Here is a 19,909-nt window from a genome sequence, read left to right on the forward strand (position 1 = left end):
TTCGAGGGCGAGGCCCCAAGTGGGAAACCCTACCCCGCGCATGAGGGAGCTGCTTCCGCTCTGCCAGCTATACCGGGAATCCGGTGTGCGGAGGGGGCAGTGGGATCTCACAATACATGTGACATACATATAAAAAATGATGATAGTTTTAAAAAACATCCATCCAAACTATTAAAGATATGTTTAAAAAAAATAAAGATATATGAAAACTTTTGAAGGGAAATAGTTACAGAAATCATGAATCTATCCCATCTTGTAATAGATCCATTTGTGTTGCTTCATCAATGTCTATATCTAATGGAAGCTCAATGAAAATGTTTTTCTTTATTTTCATTATCATCTTCTTTCAATGAGTTGATTTGAGGTAGTAATTGCACCTCATCCAGAGATTCGGCCTCAACATCTTAATCTTGAAAGATATGTTTTTAACAAGAGAAAACTTGTATAACATACCGCCACTTTGGATCAATTCAATTTTAGCATGAAACACAATCGAAAATCATAAAGAAAAGGGGTTACACTTTTATTATAATCATCAAGATTTACCAGTGAGATTGGATTGGTTACTAACCTGTTGCGGTAGTACGAAAGTATCTTTCTCATCATTCCAAAAATTAGTGGAATGAGTTTGAAAAAATCCATTTGGATGTTTCTTCATAGTTTCTTGAGCACCTCTATATATCAACTTGAAACATTTGACATCAAGATGAATAGACTAAATGCTCTAAACCACCTTAAGAATATCTTGAATAGTTCCACAATACTTAAGATTATCCTCTATGACATTGGTATCATGTCCACTAACTCAACTTTCTTGCTCAAAAGTTTTCATCACACCACAAGCAAATGTGTTTCTTTTAGAATCCCATGCTTCGTGCGAAACTGCCTTCCCTTTGACCATATTACATTATATAGTTTGTACTAACATTAAACAAAATCATGATATTTAGTATAGTACATTAAACAAGGTATATAACGATCGAAGCATGAGACATAGATGAAGAATATACTTACTTGAGGATCACATCCTTGTGCATACTCATGCTCTTCTCTTGTGATCATCTCTCCATTCTTTGATGCCATCGATATTGCCTTATGAAGCCATTCTATATTGTTCACATTTGGTGGAGGTTCTAAGACGAGCGAGAATGGCAAGCATCTATTTGCTCTTTTAAATCCAAATGCACCACAAGATGCAATTGGCTAGTGAGAATTGTTCTAGGAAAGTTTTGCTTGATCATACACACTTCCTCAAGAGACGAGCCATCTCAATGGATGTAGGATCTATCTCCTTTAATGATATGTACCTATATACATAACAACCATGTGTACTATTTATTATACATAGCTTGTGATTGCATCTCAATTGCATGTATTAGGGAAATTTTGGACTCAAATTGGCCCTTTATACACATTCTCTCTCTACAAAAATGGGCTCATGGTAAATTTTCCACAAATCAACTTAAAAGTGAGTGGAATTTGGACATTTGGAATCTACTCTTTAAGAACTTACTTTTATATATAGCATGATGGATAATTTTTCAAATCAACTCAGAAGTGAGTGGAATTTGGACATTTAGAGTCTACTCTTTGAGACCTTTCCAATGATATATAGCATGATGGGAAAAATTTCATATTCGAGAAGTCCCCAAATTTGGTAATGATGTGGTATGTAACATGCCATGTCATCACCAAATTTAGAGACTTCTTGAATATGCAAAATTTTCCATCATGCTATATATCACTAGAAAGGTCTCAACAAAGAGTAGATTCCAAATGTCCAAACTCCACTCACTTTTGAGTTGATCTACAAAAAAAATCACCATGAGCCCATTTTTGTAGAGAGAGAATGTGTAGCAATCCTTAAAGGGCCCAATTTGAGTCCTAATTTCCCTTATGAGAATACCAAATATTAAATATAACTTAGATAGTGAATTGAAGAGAAGATAAATACCTCACCAAGCTTCCCATTTCGTAAATAACCTCTCTCACCTTCTTGTCTCCACAACCAACTACATCTAAGAATAAACTATGCATAGAAAAAAATGAAAGTTAGTATCTAAGCCTATAAGTTATGTATCACAAAGAGAAAATCAATAAGCGAATATTTGAATACCTGTAATATCTTATGCCAATCATATGTCTTGAGGCCATACTTCTCCTTTCTTTTTGGTCTTTGTGAAGGCACCCTTCAATGAATGCATTACTCCCATTTCCTGGTACAAAAAGAGGCAATTACACTTTTCACCTTATTGTTCTCCTTGGTTAATACCCATGTTGCCTTTGGTAGGACCATGTTACCACTCTCACCTACAATTGGCCATGCACTTTGAAGACATCCAATGTTTTGTAAGTCATCTCTCTTGCACTTTGAAGACATACAATTAAATGGTCTTAAATATTTGTTGCCTTATTCTTGAATATTTGTGCAAGATCTAAGAGATGATTGATCTTCAACTCACTTCAATATGGAAGTCAAATGAAGATTGAGTGTCTTAACATCCCATCAGGTGGTGGATTTGGGGTGCTTCTCTATACCTCAAACCGATCATCATGTGGCACATACTTGGGATGTGAAGGAGGAATAAATTGATGGTGTTTGTCATACACCACTTTCTTTAATATATAGGGTATTTATGAAACAAGTGATGGCCCACAAATCGGACATGCATGATTTTCAAACCTATTTTTAAAATTAAGATGATTAAGAGATAGAGTAAGAAAAGTTTAAAGTTTAAAGTTATAAAGTTCAAGTATGTACCTGAGCACTTTGAGAACCCAGGGTAGTCGTGCATCGTCCAAAGCAAAAATCCTTTCACCTCCATATCATGCTTATTTATTGGCCTGGAGACATCATATACACTTTAATACTTTGCCATAGTGTCTCAAGCTTGTCAATCAAAAGCTTGAGGTATACATCCATGTTTTTCACCTTGTACTTGCCTAGTACAAGGAGAGTAAGTATGATATGACCTTTCTTAATTGCCACCCATGGAAGGTGTTTGTAATTCACCAATACAATAGGCTAAGTAGACCATGAAGTGGGCTTGAAGTCAAATGGGTTAACACCATACATTCCCAATCCAAGACATAAGTGACGAGGCCCATCTTTAAACTCTGGCCATTGATGCTCCACATGTTTCCACACCAATGAATCACCTACACTCCTCATGATGCAATTGGTTGAGCGATGCATTCCATGCCATGTCATGAGTTCCACAATCCCCTTAAATTTAAAAATTTGTTGGATGCGAGGAATGATAGGAAAGTGTCTCAACACGAGAAATGATAGAAAAGTGTCTCAACACCTTTCGGGGAATTTTGTCTCTATCATCTCTATAAAAGATCTCTCCACAATGTAGACATTGTGTTACATCTTTATTAACCCCTCTAAATAGCATGAAATAATTGGGACATGCATGTATTTTTATATAATCCATACCTAGCATAGAGAGCGATTTATGAGACCCATCTCATGAATCCAACAATAGATTTTCATTTGGGAGAATATTCTTGAGAAGCCTACAACATAACATAAAGAAATCATATGTCAAAATATCTACAAGTTGAGTTTATAAAACAAGAGGTAAATTTTCTATTTAAGAGAATATATTGATTGAATCTTACCTAAGAAGAATTGTGACAGTCATCCATAAGTTGTTTGCAAGTTTAATAGCTCCAAGTTTACTCGCAGCAGTGTAGAGCACAAACATCACTCATACAAAGGGGTACTTGCCTCTCTACATAAGGTTAGATCCTCTTGTGAAATTAGATCTTTCTCTCTATCATCTATGACCTCATGTTCACCCGAGGGGTCCACTAAAGAATATGTAAGATAGCACGTGCGTTCAACAGAAGGGGCTTCTTCTTAGATGGACTTACAGAAATATTTACAAACACAAGGGGTTTTTAATTGAAAAAGTAAAAATTTCCATACATAATGGTTAGCTTTATTACCAGAATCCATACATAAGGGATATATTTAATATACAAAAATTTATTAAGAAGGGTATTTTTAAATACCCCTTGAACGCAAGTGCTATAGGTAGTGTTTACATAGGCGACCCCCTAGGCTTGTTCAAAGAAGTCATTAACCATGTCTTCCTTGATAAGATCCTCAATGGTGGAGGCACCTCATTCATTGGTTGTTGGCGAACATGATTTTCAGCTTTGCTTTACCTATGAAACATTGCCACCTTTCGCAAATCTACCCGATGTCATTGAATGGTGTGGCATATTATGTAACACTCTCCTATGGTTCTCCTCCATGTCATTATCCACACTTGGTCATGCCAATGTCTCATGAATCCCATGTGTACGAACATGATCAATTGTTATACAATGTTGTTGTATATATTGGTCCTTGCATCGATCACATATACAACATATTTTTTTTCTCAACCAAGCTTCAAAATCAATAGGCAGACCTTGACCACTCTATCAGACATCTAAAATCAGACCAAAAGTGAATATGTATTAGTATAAAAAGACATAAGCTATCTAGAACTACAAGGTGGAAAGTGGCCCAGGTTTTTGCTGCTTTGCAACATTTACAGCAAAAAAACAAAATCTCACTTGCTCAGCAACAGAGCAAAATAACGCTGCCCAGTTGGTAAAATTTTGATGCTCAACAGAGCGACCTGAAAACTGGTACTCCCACCTAAATCACCTCTATCATGATTCCTTTCTACCTACTTCCTTTGTTTCACATGGCTAGGATGACAGTTGCAACAACGCTTTCTCCCAGCCAAGTCCTTCCACCTCTCCCTCCATCATAGCTCCCTCCCTCTCCAAGGTATGTGCTTCTCTCCCTCTCCTATTCTTTATTCATTTCTTCTTTTCTTTCAAGCTTCATTCCTTTCTTGCTTTCCAAGATTTCATGGAAAGCTTCAACCATGCTCTCTATGTAAGCTTTTCTTTTTCTTCTCCTCTTGGAAAGCTTCAACCATGCTCTCTATGTGTGCTTTTCTTTTCCTTCTCCTCTCTTTTCTTTCTCTTTCGTCTCTCTTTTTGCCTTTCCCTAATCCTAGCTTTTACATGGAAGTGCTAATAGATAGCTTTGATGGAGATCTCTCCATCAAATCTCTCTATTATGCTTTCTATGTAGAAGCTAGGTTTAGGGTAACATAAACCACAAGATTTCAATCATTTATGCATTATGGTTAGGTTAAAGAAACTCACCTTGTTTTTCTCCTCTTCTCCTTCTCCTCTTCTCCTTCTCCTCTTTCACTTCTCCTCTTGCTTTCTCATATGTTGAAATTAATTATACTTTCTAACTTTTTGTTTTATTTTGTTGCTATTTTGTAGGCTTATTCAAGTTAATAACTCAGAACACTAGCTTCTTGAGGTAAGAGCTCCCTCCTTTCTATTATGTTTTTAGGGATTTTAGGGTTTTATGCTTTTAGGTTTTTGTGATTTTTTTGGGTCTCTATGCATGTTGAGAGCTCTCAATGCATGCATACAACTCTCTATGCATGCATAGATCTCTCAATGCATGCACAGAGCTTTTGGGGTTTTGTATTTTTTAAGGGTTTGATGCTTTTAAGGTTAGCATGGAGCTTGCAATGCTCTCAAAGCATGTATAGAGCTTCTAGGGTTTTATATTTTTTAAGGTTTTATGACCTTAGGGTTAGCATAGAGCTCTCAATGCATGCATAGAACTCCCAATGCTCCCAATGTATGCATAGATGTTTAATCTACTCTAATTACTTTGTTTAATATTTTATTTTATAGGTCTTTCACCGATCCTCGCCTTCAGCTTTACAAAAAAGAGGTAAGCCCTCTTTTCTTTTAACCGTTTGTACACTTTTCTCTATGTTTATTTCGACCTTGGGTGTCGAGCTTAGGTTTTGTTTAGTCTTTCATAAAGCCTATGAATAGGCTTGCAAGATCTATGCGCATAGTCTTGCAAGATCTATGCATAGGCTTGTAACAAGCTTATACATAAAGCTTACATAGGCTTGCAAGCTCTATGCAACAAGATTTATGCATAGGCTTGCAAGCTCTATGCATAGAGATTTATTGTAACATACCCATCTTCACTAATAAAGAAATGTTCATGTAATAGATAAATTTATGAGTTTTTATGGTATAAAAATCAATGATTTTATTATTTGAGTCATTTCTACTTAGAATCTTCAAATTTTGAGCCCAAATTTGGAATCTACGTGTAATTTTACCCTAATATAGGATTTTACAGACACCGGATCACGTTTATACGTAAATTTCAGTCATTTTAGTTAAAAAGCGACAACCTTTAAACCTTAATAAATGCACGACCGGGCGTCCGATTGATGAATGGTCTGAACCCCAACGATTAGGAGAACCTCCCGGACAAAAAAAAAAATTCGCCCCCGGGGCGCTCCGGCACACAAATCAAGGCGTGCGTCCCAAATTTGGGGACCCCGCCCCAAAATTTGGACCGTACACACTTACCAAGGTGCTCGTACGATGGCCGCACAAGAACCAAAGGACGATCGCCCAGTGTGTGGTCCACACGTACAGCTACGTGGACACCCATGCTGCCCCAGACCAGATGAGGCACATGCGTACCACTCGTTTCCCTGATAAAACCGACACCGTACCTTTTCCCTAGACCCATGCAGGCCACTGATCTATAGCCTTTGATGGTACACCATCCTTTCGTCCTTGCTTTGTGCAGCGCCCGTACCCATACCCCACAACTATATAAACCCCCGGGGTGCTCCACAGGCAACACACATTTCTGCACAGCGTATGCCCGTCCGTACCGCTGTCCGTCCCTGTGTAGTGTACTTGTTGTAGTACAGCCACCCCTTGCAGCCACCCCTCTCACACCCCCTCATTTGCCTCTTTTCAGATAAAGCAATTTTCCTCCATCCCCCTCTTGCTAGGAGGCAGTGTCCTTAACTCTTCTCCCCCCCGTGTGAAGAGACTTACAGTAGCCCTCAGCCCTTCTCCCCTTTTGCAAAACGTTTTTGTCTTAATGGTGGAAACAGCGGTGCCGTGTGACAAGGAAGTCACCAAGCATTCTCAAACGTGGGAAGACATCAAGCAGGCAGTGAAGGAAGATGAATGAGTTTTTTAGTCTTAGGCAGTGCAGCTTAACTCTTGAGGACTACTATTCCAAATTTATCACTCTTCGGAAGTATGCCCCAGCTATGACTACTTCCGAGCAAGTGGCCCGTTTCTGCCAAGGGTTAAATGAACCCTTAGATTCCCGCCTTGAAGCAATGAGGCCAAGCACATTACAAGATGCTCTCATACGAGCAAAGCCCCTTGTGAAAGAAATGAAGACTGACAAACCTAAGCATCAAAAGAGATCTTACCTTGAGGCAAATCCTAAAAATCAACCCTACAAGAAACCCCAACAGAATTTCCCCTACTATAATAGAGGGCGACAAGGCAACTCTTTTGTCCCCCGCTCATATGCTGCTTCTTCCAGAGAAGGCCCTCTGTGTTTTGAGTGCAATGAGCCGGGACACTTTAGAGCCAGCAACATCATTTCCCCAAGGTAGCAGAGGAAATCAAGGCCGTGGAACCCCTATCCACCAAGGTGCAAGAGGCGGTGGGCGTGGCAGAGGCCGCGGAGGAGCAGTTGCTAGGACTGCCTGTATATTATAAGTGAAGAACCGACCTTGGAAAATGGCTGAAGAAGAGCGTGCCACCGTCCATGCGGCAATAGAACACCAAGGTCTGAATAAACAATTTGGTGTAATCCAAACCCCAGCCACTCATCAAGGTAAGCCATTTCAGCTTTTGATTGATTGTGGCAGTACCCATTCATTTCTTTCTCCTAGGTGTTTGCAAAAATTAAACTTGAGTCAAAAAACAGCTAGAAGAATGACTATAGAGTTAGCCAGTGGGAAAGAAGTAGTATCTCGCTACTCTATATGAAACCTTGATTTTGAGCTGGGTAATGAGCAAACTCATGGCCACTTCAGAGTATTGCCATTAGGAATTTATGATGGGATCCTTGGGATGGATTGGTTAATTGCAAACAAAGCTAGCATTCATTGTAATCAGGGGAGTATCACTTTTGAAAATGAGCATGGCCAAGTAATATTTGTTCAAGGGATAACAGGAAAACCTAAATCTAGGGTAGTCAAGGCAAAACATCTTCTCAAGGGAACACGTAAGGGTCAGCAAGTTTTCTTAGTCAAGCTCAACAAAGCCATTGAACCTAGTATGGAGATAGAACCCTCTTGGCTCCAAGAATTCTCTGACATCTTCCCTGACGAGCTTACAGGGCTACCGCCTCCTCGAGAAGTCGATCATGAAATCGAGGTGATCCCTGGAGCTCAACCCACCTCAAAAACATCCTATAAAATGTCCCTTCCTGAAGCCATTGAGCTTAAAGAGCAATCCCAACTCATTGAACAAGGATTCATACGCCCCAGTAGCTCTCCTTGGGGGGCACCTGTTCTTTTCCAAAAAAAAAAAGGACGGAACTCTTCACCTCTGCATAGATTATCGAGGGCTAAATCAAGTCACTCTCAAGAATAAGTATCCTATCCCTCGCATCAACGAACTTCTTGACAGGCTTCATGGGGCCAAAGTCTTCTCAAAAATAGATTTGAGGTCTGGTTACTATCAGATCAAAGTCAAGGAAGCAGATATACCCAAGACAGCCTTCAATACCCGTTATGGCCACTATGAGTTTGCGTAGAGTTCTGCAATTGTTGCGCAAACACAAACTCTATGCCAAGAAGAGCAAATGTACCTTCTTTACTCAGCAAATTGAGTATCTTGGATTCATTGTCTCCAAAGATAGCATATCAGTAGACCCCGCCAAGGTCAAGGATATTCTGGAGTGGCCACCCCCTAAATTAGTTCGTGAAGTTTGTGGGTTTTTGGGAATCATGGGATGGTATAGGATTTTTATCAAAGATTATGCCTTGGTAGCTGCACCTTTGACAGATCTTCTTAAGAAGGATTGCAAAATAGTGTGGTTGCCAATCCATCAAAACAGTTTTGATCAGCTCAAGGTCATTATTACTTTTGCCCCAGTCCTGAAACTTCCTGATTTTGCCAAGGAATTTGAAGTAGCTACTGATGCTAGTAGTCTAGCATTTGGTGGTGTCTTAGGCCAAGAAGGAAGACCAGTCGCTTATACTTCCCGCAAGCTGAAGCAATATGAAGCAAATTATGCCACCCATGATTTGGAGCTCTTAGCAGTTGTTCATTACCTCAAATTATGGAGACATTATCTCTTGGGGGGCAAATTCCAGCTTGTAACTGACCACAAAAGTCTAAAGTAGATCTTCACCCAGCCTAACCTCAACATGCGACAAAGGAGATGGATTGAAATTCTACAAGAATATGACTTCAACATCAAATTCTGCCTTGGGAAAGATAATGTGGTAGCAGATGCACTTAGCCGCAAATCTTTCTTGAGTGCAATTTTAATGCCAAATAACCCCATACTGGTCAAGGTGGAAGAAGTCTCATCTCATGATCCAGATTATCAGAGGATGATGAAGTTAGTAGAAGAAGGGGGAAATTCAGAGAGAGAAGAATCTAATCAAGGGATACTCCACTCATGAAGAAAGCCTCTACTTCAATCACAGGCTATGTATCCCTAAGGATCCTGCTTTAAAGAAACTAATCCTCCATGAAGCTCATGATAGTCCTGCTGTCTGCAGGACACCTAGGCTATGCAAAAACATTAAATGTTGTAAGAAGGAGCTTTCATTGGGCAGGCTTGAAAAATGATGTCCTTCGGTACTTGAAGCAATGTCTCTCATGCCAAAGGATCAAAGCTGAAAGGGTCAAGATGCCTGGAAAACTTCAACCCTTGGATATTCCCCAAATGAAGTGGGAGTGCATTAGTATGGATTTTGTCACAAGTCTCCTCACTGTTCAAGGAGGATATGACTCCATTCTGGTAGTAGTGGACTTACTTACCAAAGTAGCTCACCTTATACCAGCGAAGAAGACCTTCAAAGCTTCTGATGTTGCTCGAATATTCATCAAGGAAGTCCTCAAACTTCATGGTCTCCCAAAAAGGATAGTAAGTGATCGGGATTCTGACTTCACTTCAAAGTTCTGGCAGTCCTTATTTGGAGCCCTGGGAACTCAACTTTGCTTTAGCACAGCTTATCATCCAGAGACCGATGGCTAGACTGAGAGAGTCAATCAAGTAATTAAAGACATTCTCAGAGCATATTGTGGATGGGAACCAAGAAGGTGGATTCAATACCTTCCTCTGATAGAATTTGCCTACAATGCATCTTATCATGAGAGCATAGGAATGTCACCATTCAAAGCACTCTATGGGCAAGAATGCTTGTCTCCTCTAAATTTCTCTGATCCGACCATAAGAGTTGAGGCATCCAGGAAAATGCTCGAAGAGATGGAGGAACAAACCAAGGCAATCCAAAAGGATATTAAAGCTGCCCAAGATCGACAAAAGCATTATGTTGACACCAAGAGGTCTGAAAGGATCTTCAAGGAAGGAGAAAGAGTTCTTCTACGAGTGCAACCCAAACGAAGTTCTCTATCACTTGGGAAATATAAGAAACTCAGCCCTAGGTATTGTGGTCCCTATACAGTTATCAAGTGTCTAGGTAAAAGTGCCTATAAACTCCAACTCCCAGCCCATATCAAAGTCCACAATGTATTTCATGTAAGTTTGTTAAAACCATATGTACCTAGTCTCGATCATATTCTTGATGATGAACAAGTTGTAATCCCTACTCAAGGAGTCCTTGAATTACAGCCTAGTAGCATCATAGATTCTAGGGAAAGGCAACTCCGAAATAGAACTCTTGTAGAACATCTAGTACAGTGGAAAGATAACCCTGAAGAGGATGTAACTTGGGAAGATGAAGCTACACTCTTAAAGGATTATCCCCAATTTATGACGAGATGAGGACATCTTGATTTCTTTAAGGGGGAAAGGATGTAACATACCCATCTTCACTAATAAAGAAATGTTCATGTAATAGATAAATTTATGAGTTTTTTTGGTATAAAAATCAATGATTTTATTATTTGAGTCATTTCTACTTAGAATCTTCAAATTTTGAGCCCAAATTTGGAATCTGCATGCGATTTTACCCTAATATAGGATTTTACAGCATCCAAAATGGACACCGGATCAAGCTTATACGTAAATTTCAGTCATTTTAGTTAAAAAGCGACGACCTTTAAACCTTAATAAATGCACGACCGGGCGTCCAATTGACGAATGGTCTGAACCCCAACGACTAGGAGAGCCTCCCATATTTAAAAAAATCACCCCTCGGGGCGGTCCGACATGCAAATCGAGGTGGGTGTCCCAAATTTAGGGACCCCGCCTCCCAAAATTTAGACCGTACACAATACCAGGGTGCCCGTACGATGGCCGCACAAGAACTAAAGGAACGACCGCCCACTGTGTGGTCCACACGTACAGCTACGTGGACACCCATGCTGTCCCAGACCAGATAAGGTACATGCGTACCACTCCTTTCCCTGCTGATAACCGACACCGTACCTTTCCCCTAGACCCATGCAGGCCACTAATCCATAGCCTTTGATGGTACACCGTCCTTTCGTCCTTGCTTTTGCGTAGCGCCCGTAACCATACCCCACAACTATATAAACCCCCGGGGTGCTCCACAGGCAACACGCATTTCTGCGCAACGTATGCCCTGTTGTACCGCCGTCCGTCCCTATGCAGTGTACTTGCTGTAGTACAGCCGCCCCTTGCGGCCACCCCTCTCACACCCCCTCATTTGCCTCTTTTCAGATAAGGCAATTTTCCTCCATCCCTCTCTTGCTAGGAGGCAGTGTCCTTAACTCTTCTCCCCCCCCCCCCTGTGTGAAGAGACTTATAGCAGCCCTCAGCCCTTCTCGCCTTTTGCAAAACGTTTTTGTCTTAAGGACATCTCTCAATTCCCCCCCCATTTGTGTAGACTTTAATAAGAGGTTTTTGCCTTAAGAAAGGGTTCATACGCTATAGTCTTTTGCTCATACGGTGAGCAAACGATCTTAGAATTGAGATCCGACTGAAGCATTTTGACTGCGGCAGCGAGCCCTACAAGTCGACATCCAAGAATATTGCCTCGAGAGGAGCGCACAACAACGAGATTAGGGAACTCACCGATGTAGCTCCAACCCTCCCTTTTCAAGCTCCTCAAGGAAATGGTGGCCAGGTTAGCTTGGTTATATTTTAAAGAAGAGTTTTTTTAAATATATTAGTGCTAATAAATGTGTATCTTTTCCTTTTAAAAATAATGACATAAAATTGTATGAAGTTACGAATTATGTGATGCTATATTCAATAAATTGCATTGAAATTGTTATCTTGAAAGAGTGCAAGTTTTTCCTGGCTTCAACGCTAACTCCGTTCCGTGCTTGTGTAACCGGGCGACGTTGTTAGCAAAGCCTGGGAATGGCTCAAGGTATCCCTCATACCATTGGGAGAATAAGGTTCGCCGATTGAGACGAGAGGTTATGATGCTGCCTAGTTCTAAGGGCCCAGGCTAGTGCGGTAAATAAGCCCACCCCTAGTGTGCAGACATCCCTTTGAGGGGTGGGAGGATCGAGCGATGGATCCTGAGAGGGTGACAGGTTAGCTTGAGTCCTCGCCAGCGGCCGTCGACGATGAGGTGTATGGTCCCGTAGGGTTTTGCCCAGCATGTAGAGGCTGGAAGGCCGAATTCTAGATCATCGACAGAATAAAGAAAAAGAATAAGAGAGCCAGTTTGGCTTGTATGGAATTGATTCATGTATAAACTTTATATATATATATCGTGTCTTTGGCATGATTGTATTGTGTAAAAAGGATGTTTTAACAAACCTTGTAAAAAGGGCCTTAATTAAGCAACATGTTTATTTATGTCAAACAGTGTGGTAGGATTAATTAGAAAACAAATTGATGCGTGAGTAGGGTGGAAAGTGGGAGGATGGAATGCCCCGATGGCACCATCCTACGGACGGGTGGATCCGATTAGCCAGGTAGCTTTCCAATAGATTAAGTGAAAGCCCTACGCTAGATAATTAGGTTCTTGGGTAACTCTATTCTAGAAGACTAGGTCAGTAGCTGTGCCTTGCATGGATGAGGAAAAAAGCATTGCCTCTAGAAATCAAGTCTAGTAGTTGCTCAATTTATGATAAATTACCCTATGGGTGATTTGACTTTTAGAAGATTATGCTTCCCCTGCGAGATAGGACTAGGTCTTACCTATGAATCGTATCCTTGAATCTCTACATGGTCAAGGTGTCGATAAATAGGAAATTTTTCCCAAGTTAAGACTTAGTGGACTATCTTAAGTGTTTCTCCTATTTTAGAAGGGGGGAACCTTACATTTATGCATAGGCTTGCAAGCCCTATGCATAGTCTTGCAAGCCCTATGCATAGTCTTGCAAGCTCTATGTAGCATGCTTTATGCATAGGCTTACAATCCTATGCATAAATATCTATGCATAGAGCTTTATGCATAGGCTTGGAAGCTTTATGCATAGGCTTCTTGCAAGCTCTATGCATAGGCTTACATAAATCTTATGTTTAATCTACTAATTACTTTGTTTAGTCTTATATTTTTTAGCTCTTGCACTAATCCTCTCCTTTGGCTTCATAAAAAAGAGGTAAGCCCTATTTTTCTTTTAATTGCTTATGCAAGTTCTACCTTTATTACACCCTTGGTGATAGGCAATGTCGATCGACCCATCATAGGACTCGGGTGTCGCAAAACTGATCAATATCATCAAACCAATAATATGGGAAGTAGACATGAACTTAGTTCTCCACAAACACAAGTATGGTTTGATAAAACCTTTTCACATACACAAAGTTTATCCTTTATGCATTTTGTAAGTTAAATTGTTTAATCTTATATGTAGGTCAACATACCATCAGGCTAATTGACTCCATATAGTAAATCTACCCCATATGACCAGTCATCTCCATGGGGGCAGTCCACTCCTTTGATGATAGGCACATGTTTGAGTGATGCATGCCCATCACACTATGGCTGTGATGAGCCTACACCACTAACATCGACTAGACCCACCCCCACTCCCTCACGTCCATCTTCACCCCACGACATCGTAGTAGGGAGTTTGGGGGGAAAGGATACTTTTTCTTTGGCAAAAGTAGTACTAGGTCTCCCAAGTCATCTCCCCAATAGGGGGGTTCTTCATCCGCTTATTTTGAGCCACCCCCAAGAAGAGCCATTTTGATCCACGAACCCTACCATACAATGTGGATGTCAATGTTGCCCTTATGATGGATGGACGAGGGAGCAAGTCATCAATTAAATGCATGTACTTGTTGACCTGGGGTTCACAAACTCCTTTAAGAAGTGGAAAGCTCAGAATAAGCTCTCAAAGAAATATGTTATTGAATTTTGTTGTTCCACATGTAAGCCTTGCCTTCTTAGAGGACTAGATGAAGACGAGGATCAAGCTTTTGCTCTTTAATAGGAGAGCAAACATTAAGAGAGCGGCAAAAAACAATTTGGAAAAGCCAAGCATTTGGTCACAAGAGGAGTGGAGGCACGCGTGGAGCTTTGTGAGAAAGCATCCAATGCTTTTCAACAACAAGCGGCGGCGATTACTTCTCGACTACCGAAGCAAGGGACATCACACTTTGGCTGAGGAGGAAAATCCTCCATTGCTCACTTTGTAAGTATCCATTCTACTATTTTCCTTCTTCTCTTTGATTTTGTTTTGTACTATATTGTTTTCTTTAACTAATTGTATATATTTTTTATTTTTTTAAAGGGAGGTTTTTGGGCGTGACCCAACAAAAGAGGAATACGATTATGGTATATAGAGCCCCCCATCTGCAATTGTGGGATTGGATGTATACACGAGGTGTATGCTTGAATGAGTCCGTTTTGGGGACTCAAGTAGACAAGGTAAGTAGCTGCTAAGCCCCTCTTATCTATATGTAATTGGCATTTATTGTTTTATACTTACCTTACTCTTATTTGCATGTATGTAGGATGAAGAGGAAGAGGAAAAGGAAGATCCAGACTACGAAAGTGAAGACGATGACGAGCCGAAGCAATTCGATGAGGATTCCAAGTAGGCTCCTCATCCTTCATTTCTTTTTTGTATATGGCCAAAGGCCCAATCAATCAAGAAATATAATATATATTTGGTTCACTTGCATTCTTCCCAGTTGTAATTTCTTTTTCAAGTTTATGTCTATATCAAAAATTGACTATATTAAAAAACTGTCTATATCAATTAAAAAAAGAACTCCGGTAGACTGGGGAATATTGTGCAGACTCTCGAGTCTGCCCTAGCTTTTTTTTCCATGCAGTTGTATCATTGTAGCAACAAAAATAGTAGCCAAATATCGCTTTCTAAACAGCATAATATCAATGCTAAGCAGTAAAATTTTGCTGCTATTTTCGTGCTGAGTAGTGATCTCGTTGTAGCAAAAATATCAGCATTTAATCGGCACAAAAAATCCAAACTATAGGTTACCCCAACATGGATACCTAAATGCTTATGGGAATCTCAAGGATACTACGAGGGAAATCGTTATATTTGGATCCCAAAATAAAACCACTAGCCTCACTATCGCGCTGCTTGGTGATTCCCAAGTCTCCTCAATGGTGGACAAAGCCTTCATAAACTCAAATTCAAACAAAGGGTAGACTATTGTAGATAAAACTCAAATTCAAACAAAGGGTAGACTATTGTAGATAAAACTTTACCACCATCACCCAAACAAGTCTGGATCCCTAATAGCGCAAGCATCCTAGGGAAATGAAAGAATGAGTACTGCCTGAATCAATCAAAAGCTTAAAAGGCTTACCTTGATACTTAGCTGAAGTATGGATGATGGAGAATTGATGGTTTGGCCCTTGGTTTTCAATTGCTGCATAAACCTGTCCTCTTTCTTCTTCCACTACTTTTGCTATTGTGACTGATCTAGGAAGGAGTTCTGAGGCTACTCTGGACAGAGGCAGATGGCTGAGCTGGAGTTCTCTTGGGATTTCCTTGATTTGGGCGAGACGACTGATACGAAGGGGTTGGTCTGAGCACTCTGGTTCCTTGACTTCCCTGTCCCCTTGGCACGGTAGGAGTGAGGCAGTCTTTCAGCTGGTGACCAAAATCCTGGCATCCAAAACACTGGTTCTCACTTCTGAGCTCATCCCTCTGAATCCTTGAAAGAGGTGGGGCTCCTGAGAAGGGAAAAGTGTTCTGTGGGAAGGGTCTTCCTTCACTTCTGAATCTCCCAGTATCTTGATTCTGATTTGGGCCTTGCTGCCTCTTTGGGGGTGGAAAGTTTGAAGTACTTCCCAAGGTTTGGAATCTTTTAAAATTAGAGGGTGCAGGGACCTTAACTACAAAGGCTTTGGCAAAGTCCTTTGCCATTCTTACTGCTTCGGCCATTGAGACAGGTTTGGCATTCTTTACTAAGGTGTCCAATGGCTCATTCATTCCTCGAATGAACCTGGACATCAGCTGCTCTTCATTCAATTATGGAGAATATTTGAGGAGAAGGGCAAAAGCTTAATGGTACTCTTCAATTATTCGGCTATCCTAGTTTAGTTCCAAGAACTCATTCATTTTAGTTTCAAGGAAGCCCAGAGGACAAAACCTCTTTCTGAGGTAAGCTTTAAGATCAGTCCAGGTCTAGGTATTCCGGTCGAGATGGTTAGTCTTGCACTCATTCCTCCAAGCGACCCTGGCCATTTCCACAATCTTTAACCTAGTGAGAGCCATCTTGCTTCTCTCATTGTAGCCAGTTACATCAAAGTATTCTTCCATAGCCTCAATCCACTTTTCCACTACTTCACCTAACTGCTCCCCTTCACCCTTGAAGGGACCAAGTTGGGATCCGTGCTGTAGGGCTTTTCGAACATCCGGATCTAACTCTTTGTCATCGGTTAGAGGATCCGGCTACCTTGCACGGGCCGCGCGCCTCATGATTCTGACAAAACGAGATTTTTGTCAACTTAACTTTGACAACAGATTTATGACTATTTAATTTTGTACGATTTATTCTTTAAACAGATAATTATTTCATCATACTTCATGAAACAAGATTTACTTTGATAATTTTAGTAACCATATTCACAATCATGAAAACAAATTGGATTTTTTTTGTAAAACATCGTTTATTATCAAAAGTTTGAGATATATACATAGAGCATCACGGCTCGAAAGTCATTGCCTCAATCGCGTATGCATAAAGAAGCAAAACTGCAAAGGAGACATGATGCCATGGTACACACGATTCATCACTGAAAGAGGTGATGTAATTCTACTTCTAGGGATAAAGCGGCTAAGAAGCCTAAAAACTCGGCATGAAATTCTGTAGTTCTTGGGTGAATGATTAAAGAGTTGTACATGATGAACAAACCGTAGCCTTATCAGAATCATGGCTAAGGAAATATTTTGCCTGAGCCTCTGACGCTGATTGGTACTGATATTAATACATCGTCCTCCAAAGAACCACATATACCAATGTCGCTCTATAGAATCAAGAAAGTAAAGACTCTCAAAATGACATGCGAGTCTCACTCTACTTACTCGGGTCGTAGCAGAGTTGATGAGGTGCTCGAATGCAAAGGCTATCATATCTTGACTCTGGGAGAGTTCAGGAATGCCAGATAGATTAGGGGTATCCATCTATAAATTTCCAATTCAATTTATGAGTTTTCAATTTATGAATTCATTTTGCAACATAATCTTAGCAAGTGAAAACATTTTTTTTCGCGGATTTACTTTAGAATTTTACGCAGTTTCTACAGCTATTTCGTAAATTTACAACAGCACTCTGATACGAACTGTGAGATTCCACTGCCCCCTCCACACACCGAATTCCCGATAGCTGGCAGCGGAAGCAGTTCCCTCATGTGCGGGGCAGGGTTTCCCACTCGGGGCCTCGCCCTCGAATGTCTGGGCACGAGACTAAGTTGGTCGTCATTCCAAAAACTGAAACCCGAAATCGAGAAAATTTTCCATGCCCAAAAAACGGGGACGATTCCACCATTTTTATTTTCTTAACAAATTTTTCTAACAAAGTCAAGATACTAAACTAACCTTCATCTGAATAAACCAGATAGAAGGAAAACTATTACAGACTTAACTTGAAGGGATCAACGCTTTTTTCCTAATTGAATCAGGCACAGCCGTTGATCTATTCATCATTAGAAGAAGTCTTCAGGCTTTTATTTAACTACTCGCGTTCTAAACGTATTCCTATTAATCAATTTTATTATTAAAACTCTATTGATTCTAGCCTAACCCCATCCAGCCCATAGGATAGCCACCGCCCAACCACTGGAATTGGTAGAACCAGACAAGTACTCAGGCTTTTATTTAACTACTCGCGTTCTAAACGTATTCCTATTAATCAATTTTATTATTAAAACTCTACTGATTCCAGCCTAACCCCATCCGGCCCATAGGTTAGCCACCGCCCAACCACTGGAATTGGTAGAACCAGACAAGTACTCACCCACCCATAATTGAATGCCTTTTTTAACTTTTTCTTTAGAATACAGATACGCACACACTCCTCTTTAAACTTTAACTTATAAAACAATCCATTGACAAACAATTATTGGTTACAGATATCATAACTCAAAATTTCCATCAAGTTCCTTGTTTCTAAAAAATAGGTATCACTCTGGATTCTCCGTCGAGACCAGCTGGTCAGCAATGAGATCCAGTTACAGATTACAATAATTTTTTGTCTCATCATACATATATATCTTCCACGACATACGTATGGATGTCCTAAGCACCGCGAGCCCGTGCATCGCCTAGTCAGAACCCTCCAGGATCCTCCTTAGGTGTCCTGGCGCTTCACTCAGGGACCGCTTTGTTGGCCCTCGCCCATCGTATTGGAAGCACACCATTTTTCACCATACCAAGGCTGGTGTCAAGACCTGGGCAGGTTTTTGCCGCGTGAGCTGTCCTTTGAACACTCCTCGCGCCAGCTGTTGCAACCGAACTTCCCTTAGAAAAACACATATACCAAATGCTCCCTCCAGCATTTTGGCGTAAGACAATCCTTTAAGAAAGCAGGGTTTTTATGCAAGTTTTCAGTTTTGAGTTTCTTTTGAATACAATGAGTATATCTTAAATCCATATCCCAAGACTTTTTGATCGTAGGTCTGAATTCCAAACAGAATTCCTCGAGTTCTATAACCTTGATCCTCAGATCCAAATCAAAGGGTCTTAACTTGAGGCTGGGGAGGAATCTTACATGTATGATCTAATTTTAATCTTCAACAACTCTCTGGAAATTTAAATCTCAGTATAATAACTAGATTTCACACCTATGCTCACTGTTGTTGCTGAGCAGCAAAATTATAGTGTAGCAACGAAATTTCACTTTTGTGGTCATTGCTCAGCAACAAAACTTCACTCTGCTGGGCAACGAAGTAGCATCAAAATTTCCTTGCTACTATCACTCTGTTGAGCAGTGAAATATTGTTGCTAAGTAGCAAGACAGAATGCCCCAACATCTTGAAGGCCTTAATGCTATTGGAATGCTTTTACGCCCCCAACATGTTGTAGTGATACATCCTGCAGTCTTCATCCATGTACAACCAAGTATTACTAGTTGAGGTTATGTTCTTGCATGCATAACCAAGAAGTCTCCCACTAGGTACTTGCTATCACAATATGTTTCAATTTGTAGTAGCTGAGAACCTTGGTGTTCCTACCATTGATGCCTTTCACCTTCAAAGAAGTGTGCTATGAGTTGAGGTTTTCCCAACTAGTTCCATGCATTGAAGGAAACTAAATTGTGACTAGTCCCTATTGTATCAAGCAACACATTATAGAGCACTTTACCATAAGAGATAGGCAATTGAATGGTTTTTTTAGAGGTGCTATATGCTTATCTATGTCTCCTTCCACCTCTTCAACAAAGTCTTGTGCGGGCTTCCTATCGTTGTTGCTACTATCATATTTACCTTTCTTTAGCTTCTTGATAAGCTTGAGCTTTCTATAGTTATGTTTT

Source organism: Cibotium barometz, chromosome 50 (assembly GCF_041138505.1).
Source record: "Cibotium barometz isolate CiBa-2024 chromosome 50, ASM4113850v1, whole genome shotgun sequence".
Classification (NCBI taxonomy): Eukaryota; Viridiplantae; Streptophyta; class Polypodiopsida; order Cyatheales; family Cibotiaceae; genus Cibotium; species Cibotium barometz.